The sequence below is a fragment of the Schistocerca piceifrons genome, chromosome 3 (genome assembly GCF_021461385.2).
Source record: "Schistocerca piceifrons isolate TAMUIC-IGC-003096 chromosome 3, iqSchPice1.1, whole genome shotgun sequence".
NCBI classification, from domain to species: domain Eukaryota; kingdom Metazoa; phylum Arthropoda; class Insecta; order Orthoptera; family Acrididae; genus Schistocerca; species Schistocerca piceifrons.
In genome coordinates, this window is record NC_060140.1 from 286,968,305 (window position 1) to 286,984,583 (window position 16,279).

Sequence of the window (16,279 nt, forward strand, 5' to 3'; positions counted from 1 at the left end):
GCGCGGTGTGGGATCCTTACCAAGTGAGATTGACGGAGGACATCGAAAGGGTGCAAAAAAGGGCAGCTCGTTTTGTATTATCACGTAATAGGGGAGAGAGTGTGGCAGATATGATACGCGAGTTGGAATGGAAGTCATTAAAGCAAAGACGTTTTTCGTCGCGGCGAGATCTATTTACGAAATTTCAGTCACCAACTTTCTGTTCCGAATGCGAAAATATTTTGTTGAGCCCAACCTACATAGGTAGGAATGATCATCAAAATAAAATAAGAGAAATCAGAGCTCGAACAGAAAGGTTTAGATGTTCGTTTTTCCCGCGCGCTGTCCGGGAGTGGAATGGTAGAGAGATAGTATGATTGTGGTTCGATGAACACTCTGCCAACCACTTAAATGTGAATTGCAGAGTAGTCATGTAGATGTAGAAGGGAAAAAAAAAAAATCAGCCAACCAGTTGCAAAACAATGGTTTATTAGCCCTTCGACTAGGTTTCGATGGTTCTAAAAATGTCTTCTTCAGAAGGAGTGGGAAAACTTGTGGTAAGATCCTAAGGAACCGAACTACCGAGGTCAACGGTTCCTAACTTTACACACTACTAAAACTAACTTACGCTGAGGCCAACACACACACACACACACACACACACACACACACACACACACACACACACACACACACACACACGAGGGAGGACTCGAACCTCCGACGGGGGGAGCCCCACGGACCGTGGCAAAGCGCCTCGACCATGCGGCTATCTCGCGCGGCAACAAGAGTGGGGTTTGTTACATCACTTAGTGGTCCATTACATTAGCTGAAGCCGAGCGGCTCTTGTCATATATAAAACTGACATATCATGTGTGATGTAACAAGACCCACTCCTCCTGAAATAGATATTTTTATAAATATAGACTCCTAGCAGAAGGATTTTTGCTCCATTTGGCTGCCTGATTTTTTCAATATCTTCAAATTTCATAGCTCTCACTAAGTGTGCTGAAGAGTAATAAACGTACCTGTGGTTTTCACTTAATATTATGTCTGTGTTCCATAACAACAAACTTCGTTACAATTTTCTTCTTTAATTTCTGAGAAAATCTGTCATTCCGCCCCCATGCTCCAAACTAATCACATGGCATTTCACTTAACGCTGCACAACTTGACTGTCAGTTCGACGTCAGCACTCAAGTTTCAATTTTGAGGGACTATGTCAATTCTGCATAATGGAGCATTCCTGCGAGACTACTGTTGTAATAGGCTACAGTAAATATTCTAAATAAATTTGGCTAACTATCCCAGAAGTACTCCAAGGCTGCGAACACTAACAAAGCTGAAAAACGGTGAGAATGTTAGAAGTCTTTGGTACATACTATATAGCAAGAGGCGTGACAACGCATCTCCCGTAGCACAACTGCTAAGTCTCGCAAATAACAGTCGAAGGCTTACGCGCATTGACAGACCATACTAAACTTCGTATTTAAGGTACCGCCAAGCGGGAAAGTGGGTGAAGGAAACAATAAGCTCATGCAAGACCTCCCGGAAAGTAACGTACAGAAGCGTTCTGCGCAACGCAAAGCAATGTTTTGCGCAAAAAGAATAATAATGTATACAGGAGGAAGTATGTCACAGGTAATGAGATAGACAATCTGCTGTTGACAAGTGCGACACATAGCTGTGCAAAATGTTAGAGGTAAAGGGAAAGTTATTTGAAATTATGTTCTTCATCTACATATTCATCTGCATCTATACTCCGGAAGGTACCTTACGTTTGATGGTGTAGAGCACCTCTGGGATCACACAGTTTCCACCTTACCTTTTCTATTCGTGAATGGTGCGTGGAATGTACGACTGTTCATAAAATTCTGTTCCTCGTCGTCGTTATTCCGCGAGACGTATGACGGCGGAAGTATTATCTTACCCAACTCTTTTTCGAACGTACACTCTCACAGCGTCTACAGTAAAAGCTCTGCGATAAACAATGCGTCTCTTCCGCTGGAAATTTGTGAGCATTTCCGTCACGAAACACACCGTTTCTCGTCAGACGGTCTTCTCTGTTCCATCAGACCTACCCGGTAAGGATCCCAGGTTGACGAACAACACTCAAGAATAGGTCGAACAAGCGCCTAGTAAGTCACTTCCATTATGGATGAATTACATTTCCTTAAAATACACTCGATTAATCTCAGACGGCACCTGCTTTTCCTTAGTTTTATGGTCATTCTACTTAAGGTCATTCAGGATTGTTATTCCTAGATATTTTACGGTAGATACTGTTTCCAGCAGATTGTCATGAATGGTGTAGTTGTCCAGTAGTTGATTTCTCTTCCTTTGAGCACGCAGTATGTTGTATTTATTGACGTTCAGGGTCAACTGCCAGAGCCAGCACCATTCAGCAAACTCTGCAGGTGATTCTCATATCGTTCTGGCGTTGTTACTTTTTTATGGAGAATCATATAATCTGCGAACAAAAAGAGCATCCGACGTTTTCTACTGCATCTTTTATACGGATTATAACAACAATGTTCCCGTCACACTTCCTTGGAGGACTTTGAAAATTACCTTTACATCTGTTGAATTTGTTCCTTTAAGAGCGACGTGTTATGTTCTATCTGCAATGAAGTCCTGAATACAGTCGCGAATCAAGTCCGATACCCAGTACGTTTTTTTTTTTTGTTTTCCCCCTCCTTCACTGAATGGCAGTACGGGACCGTGTCAAATGCTTCCTGAAGTGAAATACGGCATCAACGTGAGCGCACAGTACTATGTATCTCACGGAGGAACAGGGCGAACCGAGCTTCGCACGCTCTCTGTTTACGGAATACATGTTGATTTTTATAAAGGAGATTTTCGTTCTTCAAAGAAGTCATAATACGCGAGCACAAAACATATTCCGTAATCCTACAATGGGTTGATGTATAGGTCTATAATTGTGTACATCTGTCCTACGGCCCTTCTTCGAAACTGAAATGACATGCACTTTCTTCCAGTTGCTGAGTAGGCTTCGTTACTCCGGCGATCTACGATAAACTGCTACTAGAAGAGGAGCAAGTACTTTCGCACACATTTGGTAAAATCTTGTACGTGTATCATTTGATCCTGTTGTCTTTCCACTACTATGCAATAGTAGCTGCTTTTCTATTAATCTATCAATTACCTCAATATCTGCCATTTCGACGATCTTCTGCGGCGAAACAATTTCGGAAGATTGAATCCACTATTTCGGTCTTCTCTCTGTGATCTTCCATTTCGGTGACAATATGGTCAGAGACTGAATGATTAAAGGATTTTGAACGGGTTACTGATTTTACATAACACCAAACTTCTTAGGGTTTTTACTGTTATCGGTTGATAAAATTTTACTTTCTAAGTCATTCAAAGTTTTCCACATTGCTCTCCTTACGCTTATTTTTTAAATATTCTTCCAGTAAATCTTAACCAGGCATCTGCTTTAGATGCAATTAGTTTTATGTAGTCATTCAACTTTTAAGTCGCTTTTGACTATTACTCGTAGGAATCTTGAGGTTCTTACTGCTTCCAGAGATTTTTCATCAATAGAGTAACCGAAAAATCGAGCGTATCTTCGCCTGTTTCATTTATTTACGTCCAGCGTCAATTGCAGATACCTGCATCAATCATCGATCCTATGCAGATCTTCCTGTATTTCGCTAGTCTTCTGGCGTCGCCGTGTTCCAATGTACTGCACAATGCTATCGTCCACGAACAGTCTCATGAAGGTTGCACTGTTATCCACTAAACTGATTATGTATACTGTGAACGATAACAGGCATAGAGCACTCTATCTTTGTTATTCCCAAAATTACTTCTGTATCTGTCGATTTCGTCACGCTAAGAACAACATATTGAGTTCCATCTCCCAAAAAGCCCTGAATCCGGTAACACATATTACCCGATAACACTCTAAACTCATACTTCCTCGTTGTTCCCTCGTAACTCTTTTAGTCCGAGTTTTATAGACTTATTTCTGGTATAGGCCAGCAACCTGCCGTGTGGAGCCCGGCATCATGGAAAGTGCCAGGCGGTGCGGCCGTGTAACCTTACTCTCTCGCCGGGCTGCTGCGGAGTCGCGCACCGTCTCACACGGGTGCCCGCAGATACTTCTCACGCCGAACACGCTTCCGCGTAACAGGGCCCACCTGCTGGCAGAACACGCCAGGAACTCTGCATTCAGACTCTGTTGCTACTTCACAGAACACCACCTCTCTCCTCCGTTCATGTGACGTCACACGGGAGGCGAGACAGAGCAGCGCCTTAGAGGCGGTCCTACACAGGGAACGCAAGCTGTGCAACGCATCCGGGCGCCGAAGCCAGAGCGCTCGGTTCATCACTGACCTCATCATTAATTTGTACTCACAGCTACTGTATTTTGCATGTAAATATAGGCAACAGATCTGTTTTATTTATATGCCAACCTTCTGAAGACTAGTGACTCACTTGTTTAACTGGCTTTACTTTCAGTCTTTTCAGTAGTTGCACAGACAAAAATCGGGGTGATTGATTCGGAGTTGTAACATTAGCCAACACTATCTTACTATCCTGGTACTATGAACGACTGAAAGGAAGTGGGAATCTACAACCATTACCTTTCGCGACGGCATGCAGTCTACTGCATGGCTTAATCATGATGGCATGCTCTTGGGTAAAGTACTTCGGAGATAAAAGGAACTAAGCTCTGACGCACGTTACAGTAATTATGCTGTGATGAAGAGCTTCGAACACAACACATTAGCATGTCGATCTGCATCAAAGAAGTCTTATGACTCCGTATAACAAGGGCTGGATTAGCTAATCAACGTAGCTTCAAGATGAGCCTGGAACGTCGACGTAGTGTTCATACATCAGAGGAGCATAGGCTAGGGCCGTCTCTTGAAGGTCAAATGACGGCGTGTCTTAATTTTACACGGCCACAACATGAAACTATACGAGATACACAGCACTGGTCTTCGTATGAATGATAGTCTGTGTTTGGTTTGTTAGTTGATTTGCAGTATTTTGTGTGTGGGGGTGGGGGAAATACTGGGTTGTTTCTACACCGTGTCGTCATAAAATATTTCATTTTGCACGGTTTACTGATTATCCATCTAACGTCCTACACTCCTCCCACAAATGCCACATGTGATGTCAAAAACCACGACTTCAAATAAATAAATAATAATAATAACAATCATAACAAGCCATATATTATATTGATCGCATGTATGCCTGTATGTCAGTTTGTGTTCCACACATTCTAGCCAATGGAACAATTTCAAAGAAATTTGGTATAAACATCACTTGCTATCTGTAACAAATCGCTTTTGGGTAAGGACCAGTTACCTATCAAAGGTATGGGAGTGTAGCTTACGAGGCAGGAATCCCCAGACTTTATTCATCCAGTATCTGACAATGAGAGTACTTAGCAACTGGCAATAAACTTTACACCTAATTTCAAACCTTCACGAAACTTGTTCTCGCTAAAACCCCCCCTCAAAACGACGAATGGAAAGAAGTTTATTGCTTACTACTTTTTTACAGTTTACGCAGTACAGCTGTCGCATCATGCACGACGTTTAAATTTATTACTTCTTTGATACTACGTATGTACCCGGACACCTGGCTGAACATGACTTACAAGTTCGTGGCGCCCTCCATCGGTAAGGCCGGTATTACACTATCAAATTTCTTTGTCCAATATCTTTGTCAAAGATATTTGATAGTGTAATAGGAACTTTGTCAAATGTCGTCCAATATTTGATCAAATCTAGGGCCTCGCTGTATATTTGATCAAAGAAACCGCTTGTCTTCTGTTCACTGCAATGTGACATGTTACCACATGGAGCGCTAGCATCGCTGCCGCGTTCTGTCGTCTGTAGTGTTTTTATAACCATTGCCGGTACATACAATTGGTGTGTGCCGACAACTACAAAATTAATAGAGATGTCTGAAGCTGATGACGCACCCTGAATACAAAATTAGATTAAGAAGATTGGAGACCTAACCTGACCTAACCTAACATAACCCTCTCCTGTAGCAAGGAATCGGAGTGTTATAGTGAGCTTGTCTTCTGAAGATGTAGCAGTTCTTAAGTGAATATTGTGCTTTGTGATACGAGGATACACTTCATTGAGCACATACAGAAATGTATGCTCATCCATCCTTAAGTAATTGATGTACGACTTGACGTCTTCCACTGTAAGCTCACGTAACAAGTTTTGTTGAATGCTTTTATCGTGTCGTCGTAAAACCCACGGCTTCACCCAGATTAGATTAGTTTTTCGTTCCATAGATCCGTGCTGAGGAGATCCTCGTGGATGTGGAACATGTCGATTTTTTTAAAAGCTGAAATAACAATACTAGTAGTATGAATAAATACAATACATCATTTGTTTCTATTAAAAATTTCGCCAATATAGTAGAAGGAGTTGGCCAGTAGTAAGTCTTTCAGGCTCCTTTTAAACTGATCTTTATTTCTAACTAAATTTTTTATGTTTCCTGGCAAATTATTGAAGATGAGTGTTCCTGAGTAGTGGACCCCTTTTTGAACTAAAGTAAGTGCTTTTAAGTCCTTGTGCAGATCATTTTTGTTCCTGGTATTGTATGTATGAACTGAGTTGTTTGTTGGAAAAAGAGATATATTATTTACGACAAATTTCATTAAGAAGTAAATATACGGAGAGGCAGTAGATAGTATACCCAGTTCTTTGAAGAGGTTTCTGCAGGAGGTCCGTGAATTTACTCCACAAATAATACGTATTACACGCTTTTGGACCTTGAAAACTTTTGTTTGACTTCAAGATTTACCCCAAAATATTATCCCATATGACATTATGGAATGAAAGTATGCAAGCTTTTTCATTTTTATGTTGCCTATGTCTGCTAACACTCGAATTGCAAATACAGATTTGTTAAGGCCTTTCTGCAGTTCTGTGGTGTGCTCCTCCTAACTGAATTTATTATCAAGTTGTAATCCCAGGACTTTTAAGACTGTCAACCTCGTATATATGGTTCCATTTCCCCCCCCCCCCCCCCCCCACTTCTTTTCTGCATGTGCACACAATGCAATTGGAGTACGTAGAACTGCTGCGGTTAATAACAAGTTGTTGTCAGTGTAATACCCCTTGTAGCGCTACGTCAAAGGTCTTTGTCAAATACATTGGACGGAATATTGGATCACATCTTTGATCAAATATTTGACAAAGAAATTTGATAGTGTAATACCGGCCTAATGCTGAAATTCAATATGGAATTGGCCTTGATGACAGCCACTCTCGCAGGTATGCGTTCAATCAGGTGCTGGAAGGTTTCTTGGGGAATAGCAGCCCATTCTTCGCGGAGTACTGCACTGAGGAGAGGTATCGATGACGGTCGGTGTTTCAAAACATCCCAAAGGTGTTCTATAGGATTCAGGTCAGGAATCTGTGCAGGCCACTCCTTTACAAGGATGTTGTCGTGTAACCACTCCGCCACAGGCCGTGCATTAGGAACACGTGCTCGATCGTGTTGACAGATGCAATCGCCATCTCCGAACTGTCCTTCAACAGTGGGAAGCAAGAAGATGCTCAAAACATCAATGTTGGTCTGTGCTGTGATAGCGCCGCACAAAACAACAAGGCGTGCAAGCCCCCTCCATGAAAAACATGACCACACCGTAACACCACCGCCTCCTAATTTTACTGTTGGCACTACACACACCGGCAGATGACGTTCACCGGGCATTCGCCATACCCACACCCTGCCATCGGATCGACACATTGTGTACTGTGATTCGTTACTCCGCACAACGTTTTTCCACTATTCAATTGTCCAATGTTTACGCTCCGTACACCAAGCGAGGCGTCGTTTGGCATCTACTGGCGTGGTGTGAGGCTTATGAGCACCCGCTCGACCATGAAGTTCAAGTTTTCCCACCTCTCGTCTGTCATAGTACGTGCAGTGGATCATGATTCAGTTTGGAATTCCTGTGTGGTGGTCTGGATAGATGTCTGCCTATTACACATTACGACCCTCTTCCACTGTCGGCGGTCTGTCAACAAACGAGGTCGGCCTTTATGCTTGTGTGCTGTACGTGTCCCTTCACATTTCCACTTCACAATCACATCGGAAACAGTGTACCTAGGGATGTTTAGTAGTGTGGAAATCTCGCGTACAGACGTATGTCACAAGTGACACCCAATCAGCTGACCACGTTCGAATTCCGTGAGTTCCGCGGAGCACGCCATTCTGCTCTCTCACGATGTGTATTGTCTACGGAGGTCGCTGATATGGGGTACCTGGCAGTAGTTGGCAGCACAATGCACCTAATATGAAAAACTTATGTTTTTGGGGGTGTCTGGATACTTTTGATCACACAGTGTAGCTCTATTCGCAACACACTTCGCGGACAATATCCACATATATCGTTGAATTTACATACAAAATTTGTACTACACATAGTTCAAGAGATATGACGTCATAAACATTGAGCTGCCTGAAAACGAAACTGTACGGCAAATTCATTGTAGATACGAGTAAAACACATGTACAAATATGAGAAACTGCGGACAAAGTCAAGGGTAACAAGCCCTATATTGACATCAACCGAACTTCGTACACATACTTCTTACTATCTGGAAAGAAGTATTGCGTCGGGGCAGGGGAGAGGGAGAACCAGCATTCTCCTATACGGATACTGGCGATAAAGCGGAGAGAGGGCGGGGGAGGGGGGGGGGGCAGACAAACGGAGGGGGGAGGCAGGCAGACAGACAGACAGAGAAACGGAAGAGGACAAAATGGAAAGAGAGAGGGAAAAGGAGGAGTCGGACAGACAAAGGAAAGAGGACGACTTGGATAGGGAGTGGGAAGCGACACAGAGCGGGGAGGGAGAGATGGGTGGTGAGAGAGGGGAGGAGAAGACTGACATTGTGACACATGAAAAAACATTATTTCGCAGCCTTGTTCGCAATTTTTTTTAATAGAACTCACCTGATACTGAGTTCGCCAATTTATGGTATCGATGACAAGTGGGTCCTAAACTTTGAACTATAAACGAAACTATGTCCCGCCAGATGCAACAAAAATATTGCACACTGCTTTCTCACATTTAATTCTTAATGGAACAAATTTATGGTGGCACTTATTTTGTGCACTTGATCGAAGATGGTTCAATCCTATTTTGTGTATCGCTCTAGAATAAAATAAGTTTCTTCGCAGGAATCAGCATAAACAACAAATATATAAACTCGGTATGGCTTCCGGAAACAAAAAAAAAAAAAAAATTCTATCGCACAGCATTTACTTCGCTCTCTTCAGGCTTATCCCCAGTATCAAGGAAAGAGGAAATGAGGTTCGTGTGGCATTTCTAATCTTTCGAGAAAGTATTGAGTCAGTATCACATCGATGATGTCTAACTAGGTTAGCAACTGGATAGAAATATTCTGGCAGAGGGGGCGCAACACGTTAAGGTGGATGGAGAGTCGTCTACAGATGCTGAAATAGTTATCTGGTGCCCCTCATATGGTTGCCATTCATGTTCCACATTACAGATAATATTAGTAGCCAATGCAAACATTTGACAGAAGACGACAGCATATACGAGGAAATATACCACCACCTGGTAAAAAGTTTAGTAATATCCAGTCGATAAAATATCAGCCTGGTGAGAAGACTGGCAACTGTAGTACAAGCGTCTATTGTTGGGTAGGATACTGGAAAACTGCAGTTTGTCCACGGTCAACGTAAGAGAGAGCATACAAAACGCTAGTATGGCCCATACTTTTAATACCTCTGAAGTGTACGGGACAGTCATCAGGTGGCACTAAAATGTGAGAGACGGCCAATGTACACAAAGAAGGGTTATGTGAAGGGTCACAGGCTTGCTGAATCGGCGAAAGAGTGTAAGGAAATGTTGAAAGAATCTAAACTGACACACGCTAGGTGAAAGATTGCGCTTATCAGTAACTATTGCATCAAAAACGGTCTTTCAGGACGAAGTACAAACACATATTCTGGAGCCTCCCCTACACGTATCTATCCCATACAGACTGAGAATATAAAATTGGGTAACCGTTCGTATGGAGGCGTGTAGTAAGTCGTACGTTTCATGCTTCATCAGTGAACACTTAATTCCCATTCAAATCGCGCAACCTCACTTGGTCGATGACGATATGAACATATACTCGACGTTAGCTCCCTTCAAGAGGGTTTATACATAGTGAACCTAATACGTCATCGTCTAGAGCGTCATCGTCTAGAGTGAATGCTTTCGACAGAACAAACGAACCTCACATTTTATAATATCAAGCAAGGAAGATAGGGTTTAACGTCACGTCGATGGCAAGGTCATTAGAGACGGAGTCCTAACTCTGATTGGGTGCCCTTTGAAAGGAATTATCCCGGCATTCACCGTAATTTAACTTCGAGAAGTCTACATGACCGGTCAGGGATTTGAACTGACGTTCTCCCTAAATACGAGACCACTGACTTACCACTGTGTCACACGCAAAAAGTTTGTTCAGTAATAAGCGGCCTCTACTGACATAGTCAAGCAGAATCTGACATAAAACTGAGAATGGCCTATGAATTGTCTCACACGCTGCTTCACGACACACGAGTTTCCGAAGACTGACACAGAGGAGGAGGAGGGAGGAGGAGATTAGTGTTTAACGTCCCGTCGACAACGAGGTCATTAGGGACGGAGCGCAAGCTCGGGTGAGGGAAGGATGGGGAAGGAAATCGGCCGTGCCCTTTCAAAGGAACCATCCCGGCATTTGCCTGAAGCGATTTAGGGAAATCACGGAAAACCTAAATCAGGATGGCCGGAGACGGGATTGAACCGTCGTCCTCCCGAATGCGAGTCCAATGTGCTAACCACTGCGCCACCTCGCTCGGTTGACTGACACAGAGGTGTTGGGTCTGATGCTTATGCGCAGTCAAAACGGAATGGTTCAAATGGCTCTGAGCACTATGGGACTTCACTTTCTGAGGTCATCAGTCCCCTAGAACTTAGAACTACTTAAACCTAACTAACCTAAGGACATCACACACATCCATGCCCGAGGCAGGATTCGAACCTGCGACCGTAGCGGTCGCGCGGTTCCAGACCGAAGCGCCTAGAACCGCTCGGCCACTCCGGCCGGCAAAACGGAATGTTTGCAACCTCTGAAGTAGAAAAGAATTGGGAGTCGCCTATGCACTTAACCTTGCTGTACACCAGAAACAACAGTTACTTAACGGCAAACTGGCCAGCAACGTAGGCCACGTGGGCATGAATGGCAAACACAGAACTGGTGTACGTTTCTACTTGTATACGGAAGTAGCGATTATCGCGACAACGTGTAAATGCCAGCCAGCTGTCACTACTGTCGTGCTCACGTAGTAAAACTAGGAACGAGTTGCATCAGACTCTACTTATCCAGTTTAATAAATGGCGTTACACAGAACATATGTTTGTTTTCTATTGGTGTGAATCAGGGGTGTAAATGCGAATGATTTTGGAATTAATGTGAGGAGTGTGTTACAATGCAATACCGCAGTGAACACTGCGAATTCACTGGAAATAAAGTAAACTGTGTCAACTATCAAATACTAGTCAAATTATTACCTAACTGAGACACTCTTGTAGCAGGCACATTATAGCGAATTCTGATATTGTTCTAGAGTTTAAAAGTATGTAGGAAATGTTCTTCAAAGATCTTAAGCAGAAAGTGTCGCTACCGTTATTTTTGAAAATAGCGCCGACTTCTACAGAGGTGAATACGGGGAACCATTTTATTTTGTTTCATATGGTTTGTGGCATTGTATTCTGATACTGAAGTTGGTTTACTTATTTATTATGTTTAACCGCGAGCCTCATTCTGGTCTAGAGCCGCATAAATGCAGAACTGGTACATCCTCTGCCATGAAAATCGCTGTAAATATCACAAAATATTTAAGTCGAGTTTCCAGCTACCAATCGTTCAATAAGACAGAAATGCCATCTGTCCTTTGACTCCATACTCAACTACCGTATCCATTTTCGCTCATGTTCTATTGGAACATAACATTTATGCACAAAACCTGTCAATTTTAGAACGAAGCTGGAGAAAGCATTTTTACGGATGCTAAAAATAATTATGCAGTATAGAAGAATTGCTTTTCTCTCTGTGAAAGTAACAAATGTAGGAAATGTAGGTCCTTGCTATGTCCCGCGTTCATTTCGTTCTGCCAACTATTTCGATACCTGTTTCTCGAATTTAGTCTTTGACGGCCACAATTTAGCGGAAGAAACAGAACTGGAAGTAAGTAATCGAATAAAATATTCAAACGATGACCAAGAGCATTTTAAATATGCAGCCTAAGTGGGGATCTATTCGTCTACTTATATGCGAACCAGATTAATTTATGTAGATCTACTTCCTGTGTGTGTACTGAAAACTCGCCCGTAAGACTGTGTAGTCGAAAATGAAAGAGGGACACAATCTAGCAATACTTGCCGCAGAAACGTCCGCGGAGCCTTTCCGGGTACTGTAACAATATCGAAAGCATTTTTTTCTTTCTCCTATCGCTCTGAATTTTCCTTTCCCGCCTGTAAATACGATCCCAATACATCCAAGAAACAAAGCCACACGACCAGCCTACAGTATGTATCGCCTTTTTGAAGATTTCATCACCTATTTTCGTTCTCTTAACGCAATAACTGTAAAACATGTATATTTCCTGCATGCACTAAGAGTTTATGCTCCGAAAGTACTGTTGCAAATTTAGTCAGCGATGATGTACACCTTGGAAGGCAGCAACAGGGCAACAACGTTAGAGGATAGGATAGCCCTAACCATTCGAATGAAGCACTGCTCCATACCCAGACGCTAATCAGGATTCAAAAACCTCCTTTAAGTCATTTCGATAATTTCGTCGTTTAAAACAAAGGATTAGTAATATTTAGTCTCAGACAGATTCAAATTCGATGCAGAACTACACGTCTCCATAGCTGCTGTGCAAATTACTGAGTTACAACAAACTATCGAAAATCAGTAGTATTACGCCACTGATCGCAACTTATTACGAGTGATTGGCAGAATTAGTAATTTAGTCCAAGAAATTGAGGCAAATGGAAACGACGTCCAGAAACACAGGGCACTGCCACATGTTCGAAGTTGAGATACTCACCACAACGAGCTGTCTGCACGTCCCGCGATGCGGGTCAGCAAATTGGATCTGAAACACAAACATAAGTGTATATAGCACAATCGTCCGACACAATCGGCAGACACAGACGTCTCCGCGTTCAGTCATAACGTAACTATATTATGACCGCACTTCACTATATTACGACCGCACTTCACACGCAATAACACGTACAAGACCGAAAAAACAATTAATTAAATTGTATCTTTCAACTAATTTTATCGTTTCTCTCTAACTTACCACTCTCGTCCATGATAGTGTTAGGCTATGTATCGTCACCTATGTAACTAATCATTAACCTGCAAGCGTAACACTCAGATACACTCATACATAGGCCGAGTCACCTAACTACTCGTTTATTTCGGGAATACTTGCAAATATCTAAACTCGATTTTCGGCAAATGTTACAGTGCTCGGTTAATAATTTTAGCGCTGGTATCAACTGAGATATTGAAGTAAGTGCATTTTTAAAAAAATGGAAAGTTTTACTTTTTAAAACTGCATTCGACAGCTCTTGAGAAGACGATTACAGTGATATAGCGTCCGATAGCGTTGACGAGAAACCTTTCGTTAACAAGACTGGAGAAATGTCCTAGAATGTGAGAGCACGGTGGCCGGAAACTGCATTTGCGATGCAGACACTGCCAAATAGCAGTCTCGGACCAGGCTGCGTAGTTGTAGACCGTAAGGTACGTCTGCGCTACGGTAATACGTCTCTATTTGCCCTTTAATAAACTTACGACCTAGATGCAGGTTCACCTACGAATGTTGTATACGGAAATACGACGTAGGCTAGAAGTTAGCGATCACCATAGGCTTACGAAAACTGTTTCACATTTGTGTATCCCCCCCATATTTACGTGAGATACGCTGCAAAAAGCAACTACTGTATTGAATATCTATATGTCAGAAGGAAGATTTGACCTATATTTTCCTGTACGTGGCTGTGTGCTTCTTGCGGGTAAACTATATGCTGTTTGGCAACTGTTTTTATCGACACTGCTCTTCACTGTATCATATGGGATATGCTGATTGAGCTCAACATTTTATTAAAAATATTTTGGGGACCACCCGTACACAGCAAAAAAAAATATTCTTTTTAACGAAATGTCGTTTCATGCTGCACGTAAGCGCGTAATGACAGTGTTACCAGCTACGCGCAATACACGCTGTCGACTTCTTTGACATTACAATGCAAATTCGTACACACGTAAATGAAACAAACAATTTACCAACAATGATTTTGTAACCACCCAAATCACATAATATAAATGTTGTCTTAAAATTATCCTTTATTTAACCATGTGTTCAAACTGTTGACCATGGACTGAAAGGCATATTTACCGCCGTTCGAAAGAACGATGAATTGATGTAGCCAGAGCGGATGATGCTGAGAACATGCACTGGCGATTCGACGACACGTGCCGTCTGACGCAGTTGGGGCTTCTTAATGTACTTCATCCTAGGGTGCCCCCTGAAGAAAGAAATCGAGAGGAGTCAAATTGGGGGACCTCGCAGATCATTTGACAACAGAATTTCGGCATATCAAACGTCCAGGAAGGTTCATGCAGTATTTGCATTTCACCACGGGAAGAGGCAGCAGGACAACCGACGTGTTGCAGCCACATGGACTGCCGACTATACAGTGGTACAGCATCTAGAAGAACCGACAGAATGTCCATTTTAAAGTCTCACAATGTGATTTCCTATGATCATACGTTTACGCTCCACGACCGCTGATGTTACAATTGAAGAAGCCAGAGTGGATTTTCGACTAGCCAGTAGCGCACGTTATGCAAATTTACATTAGCGTGCTTAGTAACCGTTGCTTCATCCCCGACATAATTCTCTACGACGCTCGAAATCACGGTCGTCGAGTGCTTGATATAGTGACAGATGATAGGGATGGACGTTCTGTCGATACAGGATGCGAATGACACTCGTCTGGCAGATTCCATATTCCTTCACGAAGTGTCTCGTACCACTGTGGTATTCATTAGCGTCGTAGCCAGAACAGCTTCTTCGTCCTCTCTGTCAGTTTCAGTCTTCTTTCTTGTTCTCTTTTTGACGTTCAAGCAACCTGTCCGCACTAGCGTCTAATGATTCGTTCAACTGCCTGGCGCGTCCGACACTGGCGATCCGGATAGATAGGCTTATACTGCTGTACTGTTTTTATGGCATTTCTTTTACAGTCAACATATAAAAGTAGTATATCCATCATCTCCTCACTGGTGTACATGTCTGCACGCAAAAAATGTTGACATGACCGGCCTACGGAGCACACAAGCGAACAGGCAAATGTGTTGACACTCCGATACAGCGTACCACGAGGGCTCTGCTTGTGTGTATGTTTGGTCTCTAATGCCGATTCCGGCCATCATGTTCTCAAATTGGAGGAGATTTCTCAAAAAATTTTACGGCGTTATCGCAACTGCGCAGATTATCTCGGCACGCCTAGCGGCGGATCCACACTCCCATCGAGCGACACGGGGTAGAGGGAGGGGGGGGGGAGAGGCAGCGGGGGAGGGAGGTGGAGGGAGAGAGGGAGAGAGAGAGAGAGAGAGAGAGGGGGAGAGAGAGAGAGGGGGAGAGAGAGAGAGAGGGGGAGAGAGAGAGAGAGAGAGAGAGGGGGGGGTGGAAGAGGAGGGGTGGCACTCCAGATTAAAGTATGACTCCGGTATCATTGTAAAAAATGAGAAATGTTGAAGAATTAGATGCATAGGGGCCAGGGTAACAGTTTGTTGGCCTCGTTCCTTAACGTCACAGCATTTTTAACGTGTCACGAATACCACAGATAAAATATTTAATAACGGCAAAACTTCCTAAGAAACTACAATTTTGAGAAATACAGCATTTGCCCTAAAATTTGCGAAGCACATGTATCCTACAACTGATTTACGAACACTGACAGCAATAAACTCGCACAAATTTGATATCATGGTGTGCACAATATAAAATATTAGTGTGCACTCACCATTATCTGTATTTCATTTGGTACTATGATTGTCAACTCAGGTTTCCAAACTACGGCTATTGTGAATAGTGTATTGTGAATATCTGTGGGGGGAGGGGGCGCTCTTTTTAGCTTTCTGTCCTGCGTTAAATCCCAACGGTTTGCCAGTTCCACCTGTGGACTCCAGAACGGTCGGCC

At 42.9% G+C, this 16,279-nt stretch overlaps 1 protein-coding gene across 1 annotated transcript in view; it reads right to left on the reverse strand.

Annotated features, from left to right (window-relative positions):
- LOC124787711 (dnaJ homolog subfamily B member 6-like) overlaps positions 1-16,279 on the reverse strand; it is a 314,264-nt gene that overhangs the window by 154,857 nt on the left and 143,128 nt on the right. Inside the window, exon 2 of the mRNA XM_047254548.1 lies at positions 13,111-13,158. The gene's annotated coding sequence lies outside the window, so the exon portion shown is untranslated. The remainder of the gene's footprint in view (positions 1-13,110; positions 13,159-16,279) is intronic.